General features: G+C 46.3%; 1 protein-coding gene across 1 annotated transcript in view; it reads left to right on the top strand.

Moving 5' to 3' along the window:
* The window catches only part of LOC147678939 (CD5 antigen-like), a 445,953-nt gene that overhangs the window by 139,229 nt on the left and 281,715 nt on the right, over positions 1–25,009 (top strand). The window lies entirely within an intron of this gene.

Below are 25,009 nucleotides of genomic sequence, written 5' to 3'. Positions count from 1 at the left end.
CTGAACTTGGAGTAGGGAAAAGATAACCTAAGGGGAAGGGTTAGGGAGTTCCAAAAGGACGGGGCTAAAAATGAAAACCTGAGGCCACCGTGTTTCTTCCTCTTGAATCTGGGAACTGATAACAGGGCCATCTGGGATGACCGAAGAGTACGGGGGGGAACATACGAGTGAAGGAGGGAAGAGATGAAAAGGGGACTGTGAACTGCAAGAGATTAAGATATAATGCAACCAAGCTTAAATTTGCAGCGGGCAGATACCGGAAGCCAATGGAGACTTTTTAAAAGGGGGCGAACATGTTGATCTCTGGGTTGGTGATAAATCAGGCGGGCGGCCTGGTTTTGGATCAACTGAAGTCTCCTAAGTTGATAAGCAGGAATGCCTACATATAGTGCATTTGCGTAGTCAAGCTTCGACATGACTAACGCAAGCAGGGCCAGAATGAGGGCCTCGGTAGTAAGTTGGCGAAAGATTTTACGTATTTTCCTGAGTTGGAAGTGGCTTGAGGATACTACAGCGCTTATCTGGGGCGTCATAGAGAGGTCACTACTAATGACGACTCCCAGGCTTTTGGCTGAAATGACAGGGCAGGGAGGACTGCCAAGGCTTGAAGGCCAAAAAGAGGGGTGCCAGGGATTTGAGGGTCCCCCGACAAGAACCAGCTCGGTCTTGTCGGGGTTGAGCTTCAGGTGGTTTGAGCTCATCCAATTACTGATGAAGCAGAGCGTGTTTTGAAAGGTGGTGATAGATTCATCAGAGGAGTCGATAGTAAAAACCAGTTGTATGTCGTCCGCGTAATTGAACGCAGTGACATTAAACCTACGGAGGGAGCGGATTAGCGGGGCCAGGTACAAATTAAAAAGGAGGGGGGATAAGGAAGAGCCCCGTGGGACACCGCAGGTCAGCTCGACCTGAGTAGCGGAGAACTGGGACAGCCTGACTGCTTGATGGCGTTGAGTCAAGAAAGACCGAACCCAGTCCAGAGCGGTGCCCTGGATGCCAGCCTCTCCGACACGGTTGACCAAGATATCATGGTCGACCGTGTCAAAGGCGGCCGACAAGTCCAGGAGAACCAGGGCCTGGCAGGTGTTAGCGTGGTTCTCCTTTCATTTGGTCATTCACAAGATTATAGACTGGTAAAACAAGCTGCTTTACATTCCTTCTAGTCTTAGCATGAAGGCTGTTCTTGACAGCTACCACTAGGATAGCTTTCTATTAAGGTTGTCTTTAACCTACCATTAATAAGGGGTCGTTTGGACTGGTGCAAGGTCCCCACTAGAATAGTGGAACGCATATGCTAGGCCAACTTCTCACAAGGAAGGACAGAGCAGCTGTAGGACAATCATCATCTATGTCTGCAGCACCTGTACCAGAACAAAAAGTCCCCTCACACGTTGAGAGTTGTCATTTGGAGTTTTCCCCTGAATTGCGTCAGATCTCTATGCTCTGCTTTGACTGCACATCTATAGCCACTGCTTGAGAGGAGTCAATTGCTGCTATCTGAGACGCGGCATAGTAGCACAAATGATATTTTATTTTTAAAACTTAGTTTTTGCAGCTTGTTTGTTCAGCTTGTTTGAAGCTTTCCTCCCCTTCTTGCAGGCTATTTCTAGAATAAAACAACCCAAAAATATAAGTGTTCGAAAAAGCACAAAAAAAGTTGAACCAAAAATGTTTTTTTTCAGAACTGATTTTTTCGGTTAAAAAATGATAAGCTGCCTGATTGAATGAGTGCATGAGTGGTGAATGGGTTATTGAATGAGTACATGAGCGGTGCATAGGTGTGAGTGCATGACTGCTGAATGTATGTTAGGATGAGTGATTGAGAGGTGCATTGATGATTCATTAATTGCATCAGAGAAGCATGGATGTAAGAATGAGTGCTTGAGAGGCGTAAGGATATTAGAATGAGTGCATGAGCAGTGCATGTATAATTGTATTAGGGTATGAATGGTGCATGGATGATTGAATGAGTGCATGAGCGGTGCATGGATGTTAAAATGAGTGCTTGAGTGGAGCATGGATGTTACAATGAGTGTATGAGTATTATATGGATGATTTACTGAGTTGGTGAGTGGAGCATGAATGATTGAATGAGTATGAGTGGTACATGGATATTGCAATGACTGCATGAGTGGTACATGGATGACTGAATGAGTGCATAAGGGTGACATGGATGTTAGGGTGAGTTGATGAGTGGTACATGAATGATTTAATTAGTACATGAGTGGTGCATGGATTTCAGAATGAATGTATGAGTAGTGCATTGAGGATTGATTGATAACTGTTGAATGGGTAATTGAATGAGTTCATTAGCGGAGCATGGATATTTGAGTGAGTGCACAAGGGATATATGGATTAAATGAGTGCATGAGTGGTGCATGGATGGTTTATTGAGTGAATGAGAGGTACATGAATGGTGCATTGATGTTAAAATGAGTGCATGAGTAGTGCCTGGATGATTTATGAGTGTATAAGTGGTGCATGAATTAGTGCATGGGAGGTTCAGGGATGTTACAATAAGTTCATGGGAGGTTCAGGGATGTTACAATAAGTGCAGCAGTGGTGCATTTACCACTAAATGAGTGTATGAGCTGCACATGGATGATAGAATGAGTGCATGATTGGTGGATGAATAATTGATTGAGTGTATGCAAGGTGCATGGATATTTCAATTAGTATTTGACTAGTGCATGGATTATTGAATATGTGCATGAGTAGTGTATGATGAAACAGTGCATCAAAGGGGCATGGATGTTGCAATATATGTTTGAAAAATGCATTGATGATTGATTGAGTGCAAGGTAAGTGCATGTATGTTATAATGAGTGGTGCCTGAATGTTAGAATGAGTATATGAGCGGTGCATGGATGATTGAATATGTGCATGAGGGGTTCATGGGTGTTACATTGAGTGCCTGAGTGGTACATAGATATTAAAATGTGTGTATGTGTAGTGTATGGAAATTGAATGAGTATGAGAGGGGTGCATGAATGATTGAATGAATGCATGAGAGGCAAATGGAGGTTAAAATGAGTGCATGAGCAGTGCATGCATGATTGATTGGATGTATGAGTGGAGCATGAATGATTGAATGAGTGCATGACTGATGCATTGATGTTACAATGAGTGCACAAGTGGTGCATGGATGACTGAATGAGTCCATAAGGGAGGCATGGATGCTACAATGACTGCATGAGTGGTGCACACATTATCAAATGAGTGCATAAATACTGCAAATATGTTATAATTAGTGCATTACTGGTGCATGGGGGATTGAATGAGTGCATGAGTGGTGAATGGATGTTAGAATGAATGCATGAGTAGAGCAGTCTATGTCTGTTCCTTGCCTCGTGACTAGCATTTGCTTTAACAGAGAAGGAGCTGCTGAACATGCAGCTCTCTCTGTGTGAAAGTAATTTTTTCTCAACTTTCAGCATGTAGGAGAGCATTTATTAATGCTGTTTCTAGTGGAAAACAAAGCATTTGCTATTACTTGGCTGGAGCTGTAAAACTCCCACAAAGCCATTGTAAATAGCTAATTCCTGGGGCTGGACACCCCAGGATATAGCCGGGGCTGGTCCGGGAGGTAGGGAGGTGGAGGGCTTGAGGGACATCTATGGCTCTAGGAGGGGGCTGCATGGCCCCCTTCCTTTCGTGAAGTTTTGGTATGTCAGCTAACTAAAACTAATGCCCCAACAATGCACTGCTTACAAAGAAACAGGATTTGTAAAGCTCAACACTGTCACCCATAGGGGTATCTGGTTAATGTGCCTCCATTAAATAGCCAGGTCTTGAGTTTCTTTCTGAAGTCTGCCAACAAGAGGGTAGGACTGAGCTGGAAGGGAAAGTCGTTCCAGGTCTCGGCAGTGATGTAGGAGAAGGAGCAGGCATCGCTGTGGTGAATGAGGGGGGGGGGTGTGTGCGAGGGTGAGCGCAGGTGTCTGGCAGGTTGATGAAAATGTTGTTGATGGTTGAGGAAGGCAGGTCACAGGTCATGGAGGGCTTTGTAGGCATGCATGAGGATCTTGGACTGGCATCTTTTCTGGATGGGGAGCCAGTGGTGGTCTCTCAGGTGGGGGGCTTATGGCCTCACATATTACATATTACATCACTCATGACATGTTCAGTGACATTATTCTTGACATCACTTATGATATCTCATATGACATCACTGATAACATCATCCAGTGATTGTGAGTGTTTCCTAGGAGTTTATGAATGTTAAACTTATATACTAAGCTACAAAAAATGTACCATATATGTCCAAGTATACAAATTTGGTTTTCCTATAATATCTCCAAAACTACTAAATCGACTTACACCAAATAAGAAAAAGTATGTTCTCTGAAATAAAACCAATCTTTCTGCCAAATTTGAAGTAATTCTGCCCAGCGTTTTGGTCTGCAGGGATTTCTGAAGACTCTATGGAAATTAACATGGGACATTAACTTTTTTGGACACCCTCCTTTTTTTCTCGGCCCTCTCTTGACGGATCACCCTGAAATTTTCATGCACAACTAGAATCACTTGCACAATTTTTGGGGAATATTTTGTGTACATTCGTCTACTGGTGCAAAAGATATAGGCAAGTAAAAAAACGCTAAATATTAACTTGCCACTGAATACCCCACACCCATTCTAAACCCTAAAAATTCTCATGCCAACCAAAACCCAAACCCAACCTAAACTTTAAAAATGTCCTTGTCAACCAAAACCCCTAACACTCTCCATCAATGGCATCTGATTTAACCCGTACGCCTGCTTTACCTCAATCCTCTTTGTTGAACAATGTGGTACCTGGTCACTACTATTCCAGACATTCTAAGGCTCCCTCCTTCAGGCATATAAGAGGGGAACTTCCACTGCTTACTTAGACAACCCAGAGGCTCTCAACTCCTGGTAGGATTGGGGTGAGTGTGATTAAGGTGGGCATGCCCCATCTGAGTTCACTATAATCGATGCATTCCCCAGAGTGCTGGGGTCTATCACCTGCTGCTCTGGGGTCAAGAGGCACTGAACAAAGAGTCAGCCATCATGCTGATACTGCTCTAAGGTCTAAACTTGTTGTGGTGTCCGATACTCTACTTATGACCGGTGACTCTATGACTCTGTTGACCTGATGTTTGCACGACTTAGATATACAATATAAAGGAACAGTTGTTAAACATTTGATTCTCTTCCTCCATACTACTCTGTGTGCCTGGTGTTTTTTGGCTGTTCCCCCTCATGAGGGAGCTACCAATCATGTTGCTGAGGCACTCCAGGCTGGGGCTGTTACCAGACTACATGCCCTCTGATTAACTAGAGAACCTCTGGCAATTAAGAAGAAATCATCTTGACCCTGTACTCGGGTCGAAGCATAGGCAGGGGATCTGCACTTTTTGCCCAACCTTGAGCCATATGAAGCTGCTTGCCCTGATGCCAACAAGACCAGGGTGCTGGGAAGAAGTCTTTGGGGCCCCAGATCCTTCACTCTCTCCCTGCTTCCCGCAGGACACTCATGTTCATCACAGTGGAGCTTCCATCTTGCTGATGTGCGGCTTCACCCAACCGCAACCCACTTGTCCATTACAATGACTGCATTGTCTTCCTAATAGAAACACTCTTTCTGGCATTTGACTGCTCCTGCCTGCATACCTGTAAATGTTCATATTAGGTTGCTTTTATAAAGGATACCACAACCTACTTACAAAAGGAAAATGTCAAAATTCAAGAATAATTTAATTTCTGCCCATATGAGAAAGGATGCAACTGAGGCCACCTTGTAATTCCTAGGCATCAAAGTGCTTCTTTGACGGCAGCTCATGGCACTCAGTAGGCTAAGGGCTGGATGAGAAAGGGCACATGAGAGGCAGCACTCTCCAGTGAGTGTAGCATCATTGTAAAGATTTATACTAAAGGTCAAGTGGCACGCCTGCACTTTGTTCAATGCCCGCTCATGGTCCTTTAAATATCATATATCTATCTGAATTTACAAACTTGCTTCTTGGACCTGGCCCTCTTGGCAGGGTCATCCCTAAACTTTTTGCCTTCCTCCAATACTCTCCCTGACCTGTTTTTGTTGGTTTAATGACTCCGGGCACTTTACCAATGCTGGCCAGTGCTAAAGTGCATATGCTCTCCCCGTGCAAAAGGGAATATGTGATTGATTTCCATGATTGGTTCATTGGATTTACTGTCAGTCCCCAGTAAAGTGCACCAGGAGTGCCAGGGCTTGTAAATGCCAATACTGCTAGTGGCCTGCAGCGCTGGTTACACCACCCACAGAAGCAGCCCTTTTAAAATTAGTCACCCTATGGTAGGCCCTAGGGCAGGGTGCATTGTAAGTGTAAGGTAGGACAAGCCCTGATGTGTGTGTGGCATGTCCTAATAGTGAATTAAAGCCAAATTCGTTTTTCACTATTGTAAAGCTACCTGTTCTCTTAGGCCAGATGAGCTGCTGGAATTATTACAACCTATAATCCCAGCAGGCTCAGGGAACATGGTAGAAAATAAAGTTTAGTATGCCTGAACTCAGAATAATAAAATACTTCTTTGAGTAAAGTTTATTTTTATATCCTGTGTTTGCAAATACTACTTTTAGAAAGTTAGCATTTGCTTACCTAACCATTTCAGCCCGCCTCTGCTAGTATGTGTATCTGACTGTCTGGGATATGTGAGTGACAGGGCTGGGGGATGACAGGTGGTGAATGCAAGGATTACACCTTAGTGGGAGGCATGAGTGGCCCTGGACTCTTATTAGGGCTGTCCTCTGCCACCACAATGCTGGCTCCGCCCCCTGGGGAGCGACTGAGGACTCAGCCTGCACCTGGCCCAGGAAGGGCGAAGCACTGTCATCAAGGTACTCCTGGCTGCCCCTGTCCACACAATGCTGGCTCCACCTCCTGTGGAGCATCTGTTGTGCCTGCCCCTCACACTGAAAGCAGAAGCCTGATTACACCCCACAAAGTGCTCAGAGACTGAAAGAAGGTATGCAAAGGCCCCCCTGGCCTGGGAAGACAAAAGAAATGCTGTATAAAAGTAGGAGCCCTGCTCCTTTTAAATCAGAATCCTGTTTCCCACAAAGAACCTCTGCCCGACTAGAAGGAGAAAAAGACGCTGGAAGGACTGGCCTGCTGCTTGCCTTGCTGAGAAAGGAGAGGAGAAGACTTTTGAAAAGACTTGTGCTTTGAAACATTCTCCAAGGACTTGATTGAGCTTGCCCCTTGAAATGAACCCCAGGACCAGTGGGTTCTCCTGTGCTTTGGCTCGTCCCCTGCCTGAGGCCGAGTATTTCCTCCCGCCGGAGTTGAAGTCTGCTCCCTCTCGCCCCCTCCTAGGGCCGTGGTACCCGGAAGTCAGCCTGCCCTCTAGCCCTTGAGAGCCTCGCTCCACTTTGAGTCGCTCTCTGCCCAGGGCTAAGGCCGGCCGCTCCTCTACCCCCGCCTGCCTTACGGAGCACCTGAGCACGATTTCAGCCCCTCCCACTGGAATCCCGGGGTCGTGAGCTGTCTGCAGCCTGGACGGCCGCCCGAGCATTTCCTTTGCACCCAGCCGCCCCGCTTTGCTCTACCCCCCAGGAGAGGCCACGCCGCACTGAGAAGGGAGACCCCTCGCTGTACCGTCGGTACTGAGGGCCCCCGTGCTGCGTGTCACCCCCGGAGATCCTCCGCTGTCAAAAGGGATCCCAAAGTGCTATTCGGACCGAGTCGCGCTGCTGTGTCCGACTCGGCCCATCCCCGCAAAGAAGGAAGTCTCAGTGAGCTCCTAAAGACATCACCGGGCTCGGGGCCCGCAACTTGTTCTTTCCCCGTCCACCGGAGTTGCTCCTTGCCGTGGAATCAAAGGAGGAAGCCTGCACGCCCCCGGAGTCCCCACGGGTGAGTGAGAGCTGAGCGCTCCTTCCACACTCCCCGTTTGGGACCCCTAGCCCCCCCTGACTGGCGCTCTGTCCTCGGAGCCTTCCCGCACTGCAGAGTCCGGCCCCCGTCTGACTCGGTCCCCGAGCCGCTGGGAAGAGCCATACGCGGCGCAGGCGAGCTTACGCCTGATGCGTGAGCCGCGGTAGGGTCGTGTTCAATTCCTCGCGGAGAGCGAGGGAGGCGCTGCGAAGAATGCCGGAGGCCCGGGGTTGCTCTAAAATCCCCCGAATTTGGGAAGAGAACCATTGGGGAAGGAACTGGGACAAGGAGACTTGTTTTAAAAATAACTGGAATGAAGAGAACTGTTGCTGGAGCGATTTAACAAAGAAATCCACATTGGAACTATAAACAGAAGAAAAGCTGGCCTATTTATAACCTGTTGGCATACAAAAATGCTATTGGTCTTGTAATAAGTCTGAACTGCTCGTATATATATATATTTTTACATAAAGAAAACTTATTTTTATATATCCACAGCCTGGTGTCCATTTGTGGGGGGATTGGTACATTGTTACTGTGTGTGTTATTACAAATGCTTAACTAACTAACGCCTGAAGAATAGCCTTGGCTGCTCACGCCACGCACCTCGAGGGTGAGCAAGGGTAATTCTAAGGGGTCATCCTTCGCCATGACTTAGAGGAGAGGGTCCCTGCTTGTCACAAGTGAAAACTTGCGCCAACCAGAGACCCCCAATTCTAACATTGGACGCAGCGGTGAGGATTTGTGAATTTGCATTTGTAGTTGACATACAGTAAAATTGCTGATCACCACATAGTGAGAGCAGACTGATAACTCAGCCACAGGTTTCCATTTTTTATAATTTTGCTGGGAGATCTCCATGTGTTTTTGAAGACGTCATGCCTGGTTTAGTGAGGATGGAAAAAGCAGCAACCAGATGTCTGTCGCCAGAGGAGCAGGCAGACAGGGCAGCAGACAGGGCACATGCAATGGAGATGGCAAAGTTAGCTGGACAAATAGAATTGGAAAAGCAAAAATTGGCAATGGAAGCGCAAAAACGCCAAAGAGCTCACTACTTGAGGATGAGAGAACTTGATTTGGAGCTTGAAGCCAGGAGGGCTTCAGCCCAGCAACAAGAGATATGTGTAGCTCGCAGATGGACCTTTGCTGAGTTGGAGTTGGAGTCCAGCTCAGCTGGTGGCAGCAACATTCAGGTATCTAGTACTGACAGCATAGTGCGCGCACCTAGAGATATGGCACCTGACTTGGAGGGGGTAACTTACACCAGGAGGTTCAAGGGCATGAGGTAGCTCCAGTAGTGCGCAGCGTCCCTGAAGGGAATAGGGTAGCTGACATAGGAGTTCATGGTCCTAGTGGTGGGAGGGATTCCCCCATGGTTGAGGTCCTGGTGGAGGAGTTTAAAGACCGCCCAGAAGAGTGTGGGTTGTGTGACAGAGATAGTCCGCTACTGTCTTGCCAGTCTCAGAAGAATGGTGTGGAGTATGTGTGTGAGGCACTGGATGGAGAGGTGAAGGATAGTTTGGTTAACCCTGCTTGGGGGCTGTGTAATCCAATTATGGGAGAGCATACTTTAAGTCCCAGTTTTCCAGAGCTATGACAACACCTGTTTGAGAGTGAGTTGTCTGACCCCAGGGAGCTCACGTTGGAGGCAGACCTTGTGGTGGATTCCAGAGGGTCTGGAGAGGCATTGGGGTTTGATCCTGTGGGGAGTGGCTTTGGTATCTTCCAGCCCAGAGTGGTGGAAGTGGCGCAAAGTAGCCCAGCTAGGTCCTGTAGTAGTGAGAGGGGTGTAGGGCCTCATGTCCTGTCCTTAAGGGGAAGGAGTGAGAATGGGTTTTGTCCCAGTAGTGCCCAACCTCAGTCTCAGAGCCGGGATGGTTCTTTAATGGAACACCAGGTGGGGAGCCTAGGCTGTCCGGATGAGTCACCCTCTGATGGGGATCCCCCTGTGGCTAGAGAACGTGGAGGCTCTGTAAACAGAGGTCCAGTAGTTCTGGTATCTGTCAGTACCGCTCCAGTTGGGAGAGTGCAGAGGTCCAGATGGAGGGGCGAGAGGGGGAAAGAGTCCCCAGTGGAAGAACCAGTGGGTCAGGGGCCAGCCATCAGGGCTGGGTCCCCAGTGAATGACCAGGGGGACACCACTTCCGTCCTGGGGGATCTTCCCACACTGTCAGAGGGACAGGGGTTGGGAGATCTGCGGCAGGCAGACTGTCGCACGGCACATTAGCTATGTGCCACCCCTTAGGGGGGGCATGCGTGCTCCCCGGGAAGTCCTGGGGTGCCAGGCAAGGGTTCAACTGCAGGTTTGGGTCCCTGAGTTGGAGAGCCAGGTTCAGGTGTTGTCTGACCTGGAGGGTGGGACCACTGTAATCAGTGTCCTGACCCATGTCACTTCTAGGGGTACCACTCCAGTGGGGAGTGGGCAGTACTCTGGAAGGGGGTGCAGAGGGAGGGAGTCCTTTCCTCTGACCCCGGTGCAGTTTGAGGGTTTAGACCCTAGGATAGAGGGCCAGGTGCAGGGTGTCCCCCCTGACCTGGTGCCCCAGTTGCAGGATAGCACCCCTGAACTGGTGGGCGAATTGTGCAGGTCACCTGACTCGCTCTTCGCTTCCAAGCCGAGTGGTCGCTCCCCTGCTGTTGCGGTATCGTTGTGCTGCGCATATGATACATTCTGGATTCTGACTCTTAATTACTGCCTGCTGTGTGCTCTGATTGCCGCCTGCGTGCTTTATTTACCGCACTGCCCATTCACATAGTTTAATTGCCGATTTGCATTGTGAAATTGACAACGTAACTTTGTTGCAGATATTTCTGATCATTTCGCCGCTTTGCTCATTAGGATTTTGACTTGCAAGCATGACTCTGTGCAGAAATAGCGTTTTACCCCAAGCCCTCTTGCCGGTCTGACCCCTCCGCCTCCATCTTGTTGTTATTGTCGTCCTCCTTAGCCCGACCCGCCTCCCAGCTGAACCGCCCTCGCCCCTCCCCCTCCACTCTCCATATATGACAGTAGTTCCCGCGCGCAGCGTTTACGCGCAGCGTTCGCGCCCAATTCGCGCCGAAGGTGCGCCAAAGGTAAGCCCGTCTACGCCCGTCCGCGCCTGGACCGCGCCCAGCGCCAGACCCCCTGCCCCCCGTCCCTCCCAGCCCCCCCGCCTTACCTACGATGCCGCCACCCTCCTAGCCCTTAACCCTGGTCGCGCCCCCAACTGCGTCCAAGCTGCTCCTGGACACACCCATGGACCTTTCTCCTGCTACTCCTGCAAATACATCGGCACCAACTGCATCTCCGCTACGACCACACCACAGATTCCTGACCCCAACCACCTACAGTGCATCCTTCTCAACACTCGATCGGTCCACAGACACACCATTGAACTATGGAATCTACAAGACACCATCTCTCCGGACGTCGCCTTCCTAACTGAAACTTGGATGAACGCTTCCTCCGCCCCAGACATCACCATTGCCATCCCTGAAGACTATAAGATCACACGCAAGGACCGCACCGACCACACAGGAGGAGGAATCGCTATCGTCCATAAGAAATCAATCCGCATCTCAACCAGCTCTGACGCCAACCTCGCTAACTCCGAACACCTTCACTTCCAGATCCACATCGACCCCAAGACCACACTCAGAGGCACCCTCCTCTACAGACTTCCAGGACCCCGTGCAAAATTCAGTGAAGACATCACAGACTTCATCACTCCTCACGCGCTCCCCTCCAAAGACTACATCCTTCTGGGAGACCTCAACTTTCACCTCGAAAAGATCAACGACCGCAACACCACCACCCTCTTGGACAATCTCGCCAACCTCGGACTTAAACAACTGGTCACTTCCCCCACCCACATCGCAGGTCACACACTCGACCCCATCTTCACCTCCAGCAATCATGTCTCCTTCAGCCACACTACGGATCTCCTCTGGACTGACCACAGCTGCGTTCACTTCACCTACAACAAACCAAAACCCACCAACCACCTCCAACCAACTCTGCAAAGAAACTGGAACAAAATCACCACGGACCAGATCTCCGCATCGCTCCTTCTAAACACCCCAGCCCACTCTTCTAACGCAAACGAAGCCGCCGCCAACCTCACCCTATGGCTATCCAACACCGCCGACACCTTAGCACCACTGAAGAAACGTCAAAGCAAACCTGGCAGCAAAAAGGCCTCATGGTTCAACGATGATCTTAAGAAGTCCAAGAAACTCTGCCGCTCCCTTGAAAAGGCCTGGAAAAAAGACCCAACCACTAACACCAAGGACGCCTTCAAAAACGCCACCCACACACACCACCAACTAATCCGAAAGGCCAAGAAAACAGCATTCAAGGATCGACTTGATAACAACGCCCACAACAGCAAGGAACTTTTTAACATCGTCAAGGAATTTTCCAACCCCTCGGCCAACTCCAACGACATCACCCCCTCTCAAGCCCTCTGCGACTCCCTAGCCTCATTCTTCCACAACAAAATTGCGGACATCCACAACAACTTCGACAACCAACCCGGAAACCAACCCACCCTACCTTTTGCTGAACATTCTCCCCCCGTGAACACCCTTATCGACTGGAACCCAATCTCCACTGAGGACACAATCCGTCTAATGAATTCCATCCACTCAGGATCCCCCACAGACCCATGTCCTCACCACATCTTCAACAAAGCAGACGCCGTCATAGCACCGCACCTCCGAGATGTCATCAACTGCTCCTTCAACTCCGCCACCTTCCCGGAAAGCTGGAAACAAGCCGAACTCACCGCCCTTCTGAAAAAACCCACAGCGGACCCCACCGAACTCAAAAATTACCGCCCCATCTCGCTCCTTCCATTCCCGGCCAAAGTCATCGAGAAAGCTGTCAACAACCAGCTCGCCGCCTTCCTCGAAGCCAACAAATCCCTCGACTCCTCACAATCTGGCTTCCGAGCAAAACACAGCACTGAGACCGCCCTCATCGCAGCAACAGACGACATTCGAACTCTACTGGACAATGGAGACACAGTCGCCCTCATCCTCCTCGACCTCTCTGCAGCATTCGACACAGTCTGCCACAGCACCCTTTTACAACGCCTCAATAACATCGGAATCCAAGGAAAAGCACTTGAATGGATCACCTCGTTCCTCACCGGAAGAACCCAGAGAGTTCGCCTCCCACCATTCAAGTCCGAGCCCTCTGAAGTCATCTGTGGCGTACCACAAGGATCCTCTCTCAGCCCCACCCTCTTCAACGTATACATGAGCCCCCTCGCGGCCATCGCCCGCCAACACAACCTCAACATCATCTCTTACGCGGATGACACTCAACTAATCCTTTCTCTCACCAATGACCCCACCACCGCCAAAACTAACCTACACGAAGGAATGAAAGAAGTTGCTGAATGGATGAAACAAAGCCGTCTGAAACTGAACTCAGACAAAACAGAAGTCCTCATCTTAGGTACATCCCCTTCTGCACGGGACGACTCCTGGTGGCCGGAAGCCCTCGGAAAAGCACCCATCCCGACAGACCACGCACGGAACCTAGGCGTCATCCTGGATTCTTCACTCTCAATGAACAGACAAGTCAGCGCCGTATCCTCTTCTTGCTTCAACATTCTTCGCATGCTCAGAAAAACATTTCGCTGGATCCCCACCGAAACAAGGAAAACAGTCACCCATGCTCTGGTCACGAGCCGACTGGACTACGGAAACACCCTCTACGCAGGCACTACCGCTAAACTCCAGAAGAAACTACAACTAATCCAAAACGCCTCAGCCAGGATCATATTAGACATCCCACGCAACGAACACATCTCTGGTCACCTTAAAAACCTCCACTGGCTACCCGTCAATAAGAGGATCACTTTCCGACTGCTAACCCACGCACACAAATCACTCTACGACATCGGACCAGAATGCCTCAACTCACGACTGTCCTTCTACACCCCCCTTCGCCAACTACGTTCTTCCAGCCAAGCCCTCGCCACTGTACCTCGCATCAACAAGACCACCATGGGAGGCAGATCCTTCTCATACCTGGCTGCTAAAACATGGAACTCACTCCCCGCTTACCTTCGCCTTACCCAGAACCACCTAGCATTCAGAAAGCAACTTAAAACGTGGATATTTGACAAGTAATCCTCCTCCTCTTTCTAAGCGCCTTGAGACCCTCTGGGTATGTAGTGCGCTATATAAATTCTCTGACTTGACTTGACTTGACTTGACCTGCAACAGGTGCCCTGACAATTCTGGAAGGGGGTACCACTCCAGGTGGGAGGGTACAGAGCCCCAAGGAGGAGGACCAGATGTGGGAGAGGCCACCCCCGTGTTTGGTCCAGCTGCAAGGTACAGGCCTGGGGCTGGTGGATCAGTTCCAGGATGACATACCTGACCTGACAGGAGGGAGAGTGGACAAAGGGTGCCAAAACACCTGGGGCTACTGCCCCTCGCTCTCTGAGGCCACCGAGGTTTGGGAGCCCTGAGAGGCATGAGGCCTGGGTCTCAGCCCTAACTACTGTCAGTGGCCACTGTGATTTGATGACTGCCTGTTGGGACACACCTGTGAGCAAGTTAAGGTTAGAGGATGCACAGATGATGTCCACAGAGGAAGAAAAGGGTGCCCCATGGATTAGCTGGGTGGACCCTGAGAGTATGGACAGAGGATTTGAAATAGGTTCAGATTGGCGTAGAACTGGAATGTGCCTCTGCTGTTGCGGACCAGGTCCAGGTTCTATCGCCCAAAGCAGGGAAGCCAATCACAGTGGTGATTGGTCTACCCTGCGTTTTGGCTGGAAGGGGGTTGTGTTGGACCTGGTCCTCTTGGCAGGGTCATCCCTAAACTTTTTGCCTTCCTCCAATACTCTCTCTGACCTGTTTTTGTTGGTTTAATGACTCTGGGCACTTTACCACTGCTGACCAGTGCTAAAGTGAATATGCTCTCCCTGTGCAAAGTGTATATGTGATTGATTTCCATGATTGGTTCATTGGATTTACTGTCAGTCCCCAGTAAAGTGCACCAGGAGTTTCAGGGCTTGTAAATGCCAATACTGCTAGTGGGCCTGCAGCGCTGGTTGTGCCACCCACAGAAGCAGCCCTTTTAAAATGTCTCTAGGGTCTTCCATTGCAGAACCTGTGTGCAGTCTGGTACTGTCCTGCTGGCTGGGCAAGTGCACACACTTGCCAGCCTCTAAACCTTCCCTTAACTTCATATTAGTCACCCCTATGGTAGGCCCTAGGGCACGGTGGATTGTAAGTGTAAGGTAGGACAAGCCCTGATGTGTGTGGCATGTCCTAATTTAAGGTTACCTGTTCTCTTAGGCCAGATGAGCTGCTGGAATTATTACAACCTATAATCCCAGCAGGCTCAGGGAACATGGTAGAAAATAAAGTTTAGTATGCCTCAACTCAGAATAATAAAATACTTCTTTTAGTAAAGTTTATTTTAATATCCTGTGAAGGTTAGCATTTGCTTGCCTAACCATTTCAGCCCGCCTCTGCTAGTATATGTATCTGACTGTCTGGGATGTGTGAGTGACAGGGCTGGGAGATGACAGGTGGTGATCACTGAGCTTCCCTCGAACACAATGACAATGAAGAGCAACAAGCCTTAGATTTCAAGGGGCATCCCTCTCAAAGTTCCAAGGTATGGTATTGAAAAAAAAACAACCGAAATAGCATGCAGTTCCTGCGACAGTCTGTTTATCAGGGCCAGCACAAGGACTGGGCTCACTCTAGAAGGATGAAGAGATATTCTAGCTTCTTCTTCCAAACGTGTGGGCAGGTCTGCTTTTGTAGCCACAATGGCACATCATGATGTTGGCACAGTGGGCAGTCAACAAGCGTGGCCTACACATGGAGCAGGCTGTGCTAGGTGCATGAGAATGATCATGTGGTATGTAGGGATTGTCTTATGTGTCTCTCTACAAGAGAATGAAGATAATCACAAAAAATACATACTATAATGATAGACTCAAATTGAGGACAATCCTGAGTCTTTCTTAAACAAAGCATCACTGGCAAGGTAGTTCACCTGGAGGGCACCAGAGCAACAACTAGCCGAAGGTATTCAAATGCCAAGGGTCTCGTTCAGTCTGGAGTCAACTGGTCTCCCTACTGCAAGGGAAGACAAAATACCTCATCTCTGGCTTGCATTCGAAGAGGGTAAGAAATATCTTGGTTGTTGCTTGGTGACTTCAATGACAATATGTTTTTGAGTGTGCTGCAAGGAGGACTTCCACGTGTTGTGGCTAACTCTTCTCCTCTGAAACCATCTCAAGAGTAAAGCAACCCAGAAGCTTCCAACCTTCAGAAGGACTGCTAGGGATTGTTCCGGGTTAATCAGGATCTAGGCAGGGTAAAACCAGATGGGCAAGAAGGCAGATATCCAGGCAACTTGGGAAGTTAGACTGTTTGGGTACTAACTTGATAAAGAGACTTTTCTAGGCTAACTCGCATATATTGTAGACTAGACCCAGGCACAACATCTGAAGGGCATGAGGAAAATATGGAATCTACCATAAGTCTTTGATATGAACCATTGTACTTATCAACAGCTGTAGCTGACACCAGAAAAGGGCTAATGACCTAATTTTGCATGTGCTCTTTCAAAGCAAGCAACTCAGCATTTCTGATTCATAATGGTGGAAGAGGAAGTCATGATATGCCAGACGTATCCACCAGAATACGACACAGCTTCAGTCGGTCCATCATAGACCATCATCCATCTTCAGAAAGAACAAGAAATTCTGGCAGTACAGATGATGGATCTTCAGCTCAATTTTGTCATTGACCATTACTGGTGGAAGCACAGTGAATGGACAAGCAGCAACAGTGTCAGATCCATCCATCATGAGTGCACGAGAAGCAAGGGAGGGGGATAACTAAGGGGAATGCTGATGATGAGGACCGGTCCAGGGCAACAGACAGTATGCACAATTGGCGGCTCCTCCGCTAAGGCGGAATAGCGATTTTTAGCGATTTTTTGCAGTGCAATAAAGGCTAGAAGTTTCCGACATGGGGTCTCTTTGATAGCCGCGGAAGGGGAGAGTTTAAGAATTGTAAATATTTTGGGTGAACATGAATATGACTTTGAACTCTTGTATGTTTTTTTTTTAAATTATTTGTTTTTGATTGGGTTGGCACTTTATGGTCATAGCTGATTAAAACTGTAGCGTTCCATCTATTAAGCGCCTTTGTCAAAAAAGAGGCACTCAGTTGGATACAAACTTCTCATATTTTATATTCATTCCACTACACATTCAGTTTTTTCACAAGTTACTAAAGAAATAGCTTAAAAACAGGTTTCCCTTAAAATTACACAAAAAGTAAATAATCTGTTCTAAAGTTTTCAGTCACCGTTCCCAGCCAAATTCCAGCTATAAAACAGATGAGGCCGGAGAAAAAAAAACTGACCACATGTGCAGGGCAGCCCCATTAATCATTGTACACAAACCCGACCGATAGCCTGGCAATATTAATGGTGAACGCATTTGGGGATGGTCATCCTCTAATTCAATATAATACTGTGCGGTAAAATCACGGTGTTCAGGTTTTCCCCGGTGAGACACGACTTCCCCATACATATTTCTGCCTGTCGAACCGTGGAACAAGACAGTAAGGAGCAATTTCTCCCATTCAAAGCGCGCAGATCTGGCGTCTTACACTTTTTTCGTGCACACATTTCACAGCGTTTCACCTGAAGAAATTTGTCCCAAGAGGTGTGTGCAGAATTTGTACACAAATAATAATCCTGTTTGTGCAAACACGTTTACTTTACACCCAAGCCTGGATTACTGGTCCAAGTGTAACAGAGGCCTTGGACTTTATGTCGGTTATTCCCCAACTCTCCAATGATGTCATCTAGGGCATAACGGGGGTGTGACCCCCAAGTCAAGCCCCTGTCACTCGTATAAACAGGAACAAAACGCACATTTGTTTCCCATGAAAATCGCAAGCATTGCTAAAATGCCCTTTTCCTGACAGGCAACGGCAAGTGACATCAATTCCGGTAAGGCTACGCCACACCAGTCTTACCTGAAGAGACGTCTCCCATCTTTAATACAACAAAATGCACGGTGTGAGGAAGTGACATCGCTCGCCCATTGGCCTCCATGACATCAGAGTTGAACCCTTATCCCGCTCTTAGCCTCTCTCTATTGACGATCCTGCCTCCATGATTTCTGGCAGGGGTAAACAAGCGTTGGCAAAGCTAACAAACTGGCACTGAAGGGTGAATGATAGATAAAGTAGAATTAGGGCTTTAAGTGGGATGAAAAAACTGAGGGGGTCTCTCAAAGGGGCGTGGCTAATTAAGGGTGTGGCTTACTAACATGTATGCTAAAAATCTGCGCTTTTTAACAAAACAAGGGAACCCAAAAGGTACCTAGGGACCATGGGCAATTGACTATTAAAGAGAACAACGGTCCTTAGGATTAAAGGCATAAACAATTCAATGAAATATAGACTCCAATCAGTACTATATCAGAAAGTTTTCAGTACCCAGCGGGGCCTGAATCTTTTTAATCAAACGATAAGCATAGATAAGAAAGACCACCAGAGGGGTCTGATTCATTAACCGATAGGGTACAAGTCTGTATCTATCCAGAGCACACTCGAACAAAATTCGGGGGTGAGAAAGGTAGGAAAGGAAAAGGAAGTTTAAAGAATATCAGGCTGTCCTCCATTAATTAGGACTTCGAGGTAACTATGCGCCTCGGGGAAATACCTATGTGTTGCCTGAAACTTGGTAAAGTCCTAACTGACCTTCTCAATTATAGGAACCATCCCTATACCCCCGATCTCAATCCACCTTTATTTCGACCGACTGGAGCACTACCGCTCTGAAAGGTTTGTCTGTTCACCACCGCTCACTGTAACAAGGCACTCATGCTGTCCTGCCGCCCTGATCCACACGATCCGCATGATCTACACGATCTGCATGTACACAAGGCTCCGCACCCGCTCCCGACCCGACACCGACACGCTAGGCACAGGCACGATAATGTCGATATTCACCGAGTGAGTTACATCGTTTTTCTTAAACCCGCGTGCACTCTCCTGGTAAGTATGCTTTAAAGACAGAAACTGAAACACCATAAATATAATGGTAATGAGAAAGGGTGTACAATTTATCGCTGAGCACTCCGGCATGCTACGGAAGAATAATATGTGAACCCCTGTGTATATTGCCTGGCTCAAGTGCTGTGTTTAAACAAGTTTTTTCTCTTTTCTTTCTCAATTTTCCTACTATGAACAGGCGCTTCAAAAAGTACAAACAGGCAAATCATTACAAAGTCCTGATGATGATCCCAGTTCACTAGGAGCCAGGGATCGAAACGTCATCGACACTTTTAACAATTCTGTAATTATTTTTTCCACTGTGTTAATGTTGTTACAGTAATTGTCTGTCTGAACTTGCCTTAAAAATTGTGTCAATGATGCAAGGGACAGTTGGCTCCCACGTTCTCTTTGCCTGATATTCTTTAAACTTCCTTTTCCTTTCCTACCTTTCTCACCCCCGAATTTTGTTCGAGTGTGCTCTGGATAGGTACAGGCTTGTACCCTATCGGTTAATGAATCAGACCCCTCTGGTGGTCTTTCTTATCTATGCTTATTGTTTGATTAAAAAGATTCAGGCCCGGCTGGGTACTGAAAACTTTCTGATATAGTACTGATTGGAGTCTATATTTCATTGAATTGTTTATGCCTTTAATCCTAAGGACCGTTGTTCTCTTAAAAATCTGCGCTTAGCATAGTGTGCCGCCCGACTTGTATTTTGCTGTTTCTGTCATTGTATCTAGATATATAACACAACAGGGAAGATCATACATACAGCAAGTCAGGACTATTGTCTTTGTCAATGGTTGTTAGCTTCAAGAAGCATGGAGGCAGCACCAGGTATGCAGTCACAGACCAACCAAGAATAACGTTTTTTTGGAATTTCTTTTATTTTTCTTCTTTCTAAATAATGGAACAACAGCCAACTCGTTTCATTCCTACCCGAGGAACTTCGTCAGGGCTGCAAACAACGTAAAACACATATAAATATACATAAATATATACAATATATACAACGCAAACAATACATATGTAACAATAATTCACAACGCTAAAGCAAAAGGCACTAACAAACAAAAAATACACATAATATCTATCTATATATATATATATATATACAATCCAGGGATTGCTTCACAGCAATAGAAAAATGCGCACTCAGGAATCCAAAATTAGCATGGGGAGTTTATTTTCAGGTTAACACGCTACGCGTTTCGACACTATTGTGCCTTGATCACACGTGAACCACACTGATAGGTGTGGCTGGTTATGCACAAAAGTAAACATAGAAGAGGTGACTGACAATACTGACGCGCAGAGTCATTTCCACAACAAATGGTACCGCCATCTTACAATGGGGAAACATACGCTCTTGCTGAATTGTATCACATGGCATTGCCTCCAATTTATACATTACATCGTATTGTTAATCGGTAACCTACGTTGATACATACATGTATAACTCTAACCATGGTCAAGTGCCTCAGAGTTATGTCGGGTTATGCTAAACCCTTATATATTTGAACAAGTCTTTCAGAAAAGAACTTTCAGAGAAGAAATCCACTCGGTCTAGTGCCCAAGGACTCTGTATTCAATTCATACAGATCAACTTATTCACCCCTTAAAAAACGACAAGGTGCAAAAACGAGACCATACCAGCAGGGATAGAGTGCACTTCTAGGTGAAATAAAGTCCAACTTTCATACAAGTGAAGGTGTCTTTCATTCAATTAAAAAGGAAAAGGTCAGGTGGACCGTGAGGTGACTGTGATGGAAGAGACTTCTCGTTCCCATTTTCCTACAAAAAACACATAAAACAGCTGTTAAAATCTCTTAATAAAATCTAGCTTATAAAGAGTTATAACATATTTGCAGTTTCGTCACTCTATCCCTGCTGGTATGGTCTCATTTTTGCACCTTGTCGTTTTTTAAGGGGTGAATAAGTTGATCTGTATGAATTGAATACAGAGTCCTTGGGCACTAGACCGAGTGGATTTCTTCTCTGAAAGTTCTTTTCTGAAAGACTTGTTCAAATATATAAGGGTTTAGCATAACCCGACATAACTCTGAGGCACTTGACCATGGTTAGAGTTATACATGTATGTATCAACGTAGGTTACCGATTAACAATACGATGTAATGTATAAATTGGAGGCAATGCCATGTGATACAATTCAGCAAGAGCGTATGTTTCCCCATTGTAAGATGGCGGTACCATTTGTTGTGGAAATGACTCTGCGCGTCAGTATTGTCAGTCACCTCTTCTATGTTTACTTTTGTGCATAACCAGCCACACCGACCAGGGTGGTTCACGTGTGATCAAGGCACAATAGTGTCGAAACGCGTAGCGTGTTAACCTGAAAATAAACTCTCCATGCTAATTTTGGATTCCTGAGTGCGCATTTTTCTATTGCTGTGAAGCAATCCCTGGATTGTATGTTAATCGGCTTTTGTGGTCCGCCGATCCCCATGCGCCACCTGGCCCGGGAGAAGAATGCCAGCAGGACCCTGTGCTTTGTTTGGAATATATATATATATATATATATATATATATATATATATATATATATATAAACAGAACAATCTTCAAGTAAACCACACTCCTGCTGTGGAAACGAAGACACGGACCCAATGGTTTGCAGTCAAGGAGATCTTTAATAAAAACCTCGCTGGTTACGCGTTTCGAGCAACTAGTGCCCTTGGTCACACATCGCGCACCAGGTCAGCTACAAATTTAAACATTTTTTTACCAGTGATGCTCCACCCATTAACGTGAGTCACAAGGTGTAGAAATAGAAAAAGCACGTATTCACTTGTAAACTACGTGCACACCTCTATTTACAATCTAAAAAATACCAGTGTTAATGGCATTAAGAAAAATTATATCTGCATGAATGCATTTATACTGACATGTTATACCAAAGCCATGTACAAAAATATATACAAATAACAATCCCATACGGAAGTGTGTCCATTAGGTTTTGAATCAATCTATATACACCTAGAAAAATATATATATACTATCTATATACAATATCACAAAGTAGTAACAAAAATATATATATACACATATACATATATACCTATCTCTATCTTACAAAAATACACACTCTATTCCTATATACAAGTCCACATCCATTACAAACCCAATTTGGAGCTTCCATGGCATTTAGATGGACAAATGGACACATATAAATATATAATTCATACCAATAATTTGAATAATGTACAGCTTCAATATGTACATGTACTTATAGCGTGCCAACACTGATATTAAACAACCCACTAGTGATAAATCCTATTATGATCTATATTGAAAATATAGTGAAAGTGCAAAATTGTGAGCTAAAAACAAGTTATTGGTTGACATACGATTTGTTAATCACCAATTTTTACTTAGAATGGATAGAGAGATAATATTTACATGAAGGCAATGTACATCAAGATCTGTATGATCTAAGAATCCTTGCTGGACTCCCATATGGTACCAAGTCGGCGCCATCTGGTATCAGTTGTTGTTTTCAGAAAGACCTTGAGAAGAAAAATATGGAGAAAACCAAATGTGAATATTGAGATTAATAAGACTACAACAGATGATGTAAGTCTTCAGTGGTGTTCAGCCCATTGGGGTACTTGCTGTCTAGTTCAATGATGTATTCGGTTTCCTTTTTTCGTAGCAGTCTTTCTCTGTCGCCTCCTCGAACGAGGGGCGCAACCACATCAATAACATAATATGATAAGTTGGATAAATCATTGTTATGTGTGGACTTGAAATGACGTGCTACCGGGTACGTACTGTCACTGTTAACGATGGCACGCAAGTGTTGCAGGATCCTGGCGTGCACCTGTAGCTTGGTACTGCCCACATATTGTAGGCCACAGGTACACGTTAGGACATATATTGCAAACTCACTGTGGCAGTTAAAGTATCCCCGAATGGCTTTCCTCCTAGAACTGAAAGGTGTAAAGTAATGTGATGTGTTGACACCGAATTTACAAGCCCTACAGGAGGAACATTTAAAGAAACCTTTTTGTTTGAGCCATGCGCTACCATTACCTAGTTCAGGGCTATTTTTGACTAGACAGTTGTGCATACTAGGTGCTTTTTTGTACGTTATAGTGGGGGCACTGGGGATAATATCACCCAGGACACTGTCAGTTTGAAGGATAGACCAGTGCTTCCTCACAATGGACCTTATTTGTTTTTCTTGTTTACTGAATGCCAGTATGAGTCGAGGGGCAGGGTTATCTGACTCCAGTTCAACACTTTCAGATGTCAGAAGAGATTCCCTAGGCTTTGCTCGGCATCGCCTAAGTGCGCTGTTTAGGACCTTGTCATTGTATCCCCTGGCTCTCAGTCTGTTCATCGTGATCTGTGCCTCTTGTTCAAAGGTTTCAGGAGTGCTGCTGATTCTCTTAACTCTGAGCAGCTCCCCATACGGAATATTGGTGATTACGTGTTGGGGATGCTTACTGCTAGCATGTAATATACTGTTGCCAGCCGTCGGTTTACGATATAACGATGTGGCAACAGTATTGTTAGCAATGGTGACATGTACATCTAGGAAATCCGCTTGCTCTTTGCTGATGTGGGCCGTAAAGAACAGATTATCATTGTTCTGATTGAGAGCATCAACAAAAACTTTAGCGCTTTCCTCATCCCCCTCCCAAATGCAAAACACATCATCAATAAACCGTTTCCAGTATTGAACCTTGTGAAATCCGGGAGTGTTGGTGAGACCGCGCTCCTCCCACCAGCCCACATGCAAGCATGCGTAGCTGGGGGAGAAGCACGATCCCATCGCCACACCTCGCACTTGTCTCCAGACATTCTTAGCAAACATAAAGTAATTGTTGTACAAACACCAATGCACTAACTCACACAACATCTTGTTGTGTGCATAATATTCACAAGATCGAGAACCAAGGTAGTGTGTGATGGCGTTCAATCCTTTAGTGTGGTCTATGGAGGTGTATAAAGACTCAATGTCTAAAGTCAGAATGCACCAATTTTCACGCCACTGGATGGAATTGAGTTTGTTTAGAAAGTCCCCTGTATCTTTCAAATAGCTGGGCAAATCTTTGACAATGTCCTGCAGAAAAAAGTCTATATATTGTGAAATATTCTCCCCCACACTGTTTATGGCCGCTATTATAGGGCGGCCCGGAGTTGGAATTTTCTGCTTATGAATTTTAGGGATCAAATACAATATCGGTATCACCGGATGTTCTCTGTGAAGGTAGTCAAATTCAGCTTGAGAGATCAAATTATTTCTTTTGTAAGACATTAACATTTTTTTCAAGTTGTCTTTGGCTCGTTTGTAGGCCATCCCATTTGATCTTTCATAGCAGGTGGGGTCGTTTAACTGTCTCATGGCTTCGGTCATGTACTCTTCCTTTTTCCACAAGACAATATTACCCCCCTTGTCAGACTTGTTAATAACCACTTCCTGATTTTGACTAAGTTTTTTCATTAGAGTATTGTATTGTGTGATCCTAGCATTGTTCTTGTTAGATTGTGCCTGTATAGTACGGTTTAACCTTTTCAGATCTTCCGTCACGCACTCGTGATAAATATCAATTGCATCTTTAGGCATGACGGGTAAAAAGGTGCTTACCGGTTTAAAAGGACTTTCTCCAGCTCCTTTTTGGCGAATGTCCACATTGATCAATTCTCTTTGGGTATTTTGAACTCCTTCATCATCCGGTGTTGAGGCCGCCGCATTTCCCAGGTCACACAGGGTGAGCAAGAGTCTAGCATCTCTCGCTGCCGGGGCTGCTGGGACTGTGGCAATGGCAATGGCACTGCCGTTAGCAATGGTGCTGGCAGTACGCTCCTTGTTTTTGGTTGCGGTTTTGGATGCAAAAAACTTTCTAAGCTTAAGCTTGCGAATAAACTTAAAAACATCCGCTCTAGTGTTGGTATAATTAAAAGAACTTTCTGGACAAAAATTGAGTCCTAGAGCTAGTAATTGCTCTTCTGCTGTGGTTAGGGTAACATCGGAAAGATTAGTAATGGTGCAATCCTTTATTGTTTCTTCTTGTTGAACCATTGTTTCTTTTTCCTTTGCTGTTGAGGCTGCTGTT

Source organism: Lissotriton vulgaris, chromosome 11, assembly GCF_964263255.1.
Source record: "Lissotriton vulgaris chromosome 11, aLisVul1.2, whole genome shotgun sequence".
Classification (NCBI taxonomy): Eukaryota; Metazoa; Chordata; class Amphibia; order Caudata; family Salamandridae; genus Lissotriton; species Lissotriton vulgaris.
This window is presented reverse-complemented; position numbering and strand designations above follow the sequence as displayed.